Source organism: Palaemon carinicauda, chromosome 27 (genome assembly GCF_036898095.1).
Source record: "Palaemon carinicauda isolate YSFRI2023 chromosome 27, ASM3689809v2, whole genome shotgun sequence".
Taxonomy (NCBI): Eukaryota; Metazoa; Arthropoda; class Malacostraca; order Decapoda; family Palaemonidae; genus Palaemon; species Palaemon carinicauda.
Window position 1 is genome coordinate 20,432,168 of NC_090751.1, and position 2,500 is coordinate 20,434,667.

Genomic DNA, 2,500 nt, shown 5'->3' on the forward strand with positions numbered 1-2,500 from the left:
GAGAAGGACCCACAAGGAAACTTTTGGTAAGGAAACCAAAGAAGAAACCAAAACAGGACCAGGCTTACTCTTGGGCCTCTCTTGGACCCATAGTCCCAGTTTTGGAAACAGACGAAAATAAGGTTCATAACGAACGAACTGAGTAGAATATCTAAAATAATAATTAAGAAGTCTGAAACTAGACAGAAAAAAAAATAGAAAAAAAATAACAAAAAACAAAAAACAAAATAAAAATAAAAAACCAAAAATAAAAAAAATTAAAAATTAAAAAAAAAAATAATAATTTTTTTTTTATTCAGAATATTTTTCCTTTTTTTTTTTGCAAAAGGAATATACTTTTTATTTCATTTTGTGAAAGGAACATAATTTTATACTATTTAGTAAGAGGAATGTATTTTTATGTTATTTTGTGGAAAGAATATTTTTCATTTCATAGCGACGTCGCATATTTTGTAAAAGGAATATACCGGTATTTTTATTTTTGTGAAACGAATATTATTTTTAAATCTTTTCTTTTTTAAGTTTAAGGATGGCAGGCTTATCTGCCTAGGCTTATGATGATTGGCTTAACTGCCTAGCATAATGATGCTCATCTAAACGGCCGGGCATATTTTTTTTTAGGTTTAAGGATGGCAGGCTTAACTGCCTAGGCTAATGATGCTTGTCTAAACTGCCTAGCATATTTTTTTTTTTAGGTTTAAGGATGCCAGGCCTAACTGCCTAGTCTAATGATGCTTGTCTAAACTGCCTGGCATATTTTTTTTTTTCAGGTTTAAGGTTGCCAGGCTTAACTGCCTAGGCTAATGATGTTTGTCTAAACTGCCTGGCATATTTTCTTTTTTGTTTTAGGTTTAAGGATGCCAGGCTTAACTGCCTAGGCTAATGATGCTTGTCTAAACTGCCTGGCATATTTTTTTTTTTTTTTTGTTTTAGGTTTAAGGATGCCAGGCTTAACTGCCTAGGCTAATGATGCTTGTCTTAACTGCCTGGCATATTTTTGTTTTGTTTTAGGTTTAAGGATGCCAGGCTTAACTGCCTAGGCTAATGATGCTTGTCTTAACTGCCTGGCATATTTTTTTTTTTTGTTTTAGGTTTAAGGATGCCAGGCTTAACCTTAATTGTCTGGCATGTTTTTTTTCTTTTTTTTCTTTTTTTTTAGGTTTAAGAATGCTACCTTTAACTGCCTAGCCTAATCATGCTTGGCTTACCTGCAGGGCATATTGATGCTTGGCTTAACTACCTGACAAAATGATGCTCTGCTTAACTGCCTGGCCTGGGGATTTCTGGCCTAACTGGTCCAATGAGGCTTGCTTAACTGACTGGCGAAATGATGCTTGGCTTAACTGCAAGGCCTAATGATGCTTGGCTTAACTGCCTGGCCTATGAGGCTTGGCTTAACTGCTTGGCCTAAGAATGCTTGGCTTAACTGCCTGGCCTAATGATGCCTGGCTTAACTGCCTGGCCTAATAATGCTTGGGTCAACTGCCTGGCCTAATAATGCTTGCTTTAAATGTTTGGCTTAACTGTCTGACCTAATGATGCTTGGCTAACTGCCTGGTCTAATAATGCTTGGCTTAACTGCCTGGCCTAATAATGCTTGGCTTAACTGTCTGGTCTAATAATGCTTGGCTTAACGGTCTGGCCTAATGATGCTTGGCTTAACAACCTTGCCTAATAATGCTTGGCTTAACTGCCTGGTCTAATAATGCCTGGCTTAACTGCCTGGCCTAATAATGCTTGGCTTAACTGTCTGGCCTAATAATGCTTGGCTTAACTGTCTGGCCTAATGATGCTTGGCTTAACTAGCTAACCTAATAATGCTTGGCTTAACTGTCTGGCCTAATAATGCTTGGCTTACCTGCCTGGTCTAATAATGCTTGGCTTAACTGCCTGGCCTAATAATGCTTGGCTTAACTGTCTGCCTAAGAATGCTTGGCTTAACTGTCTGGCCTAATGATGCTTGGCTTAACTGTCTGGCCTAATGATGCTTGGCTTAACTGTCTGGCCTAATGATGCTTGGCTTAACTGCCTGGTCTAATCATGCTTGGCTTAACTGCCTGGCCTAAGAATGCTTGGCTTAACTGCCTGGCCTATTGATGCTTGGCTTAACTGCCTGGCATAATAATGTTTGGCTTAACTGTCTGGCCTAATGATACTTGGATTAACTGCTTGGCCTAATGATGCTTGGCTTAACTGCCTGGCCTATTGATGCTTGGCTTAAATGCCTGGCCTATTGATGCTTGGCTTAACTGCCTGGCCTAAGAATGCTTGGCTTAACTGCCTGGCCTATTGATGCTTGGCTTAACGGCCTGGCGTAAGAATGCTTGGCTTAACTGCCTGGCCTAATGATGTTTGGCTTAACTGCCTGGCCTAATAATGCTTGGCTTAACTGTCTGGCCTAATGATGCTTGGCTTAACTGCCTGGCCTAATGATGCTTGGCTTAACTGCCTAGCCTAATGATGCTTGGCTTAACTGCCTGGCCTAATAATGCTTGGCTTA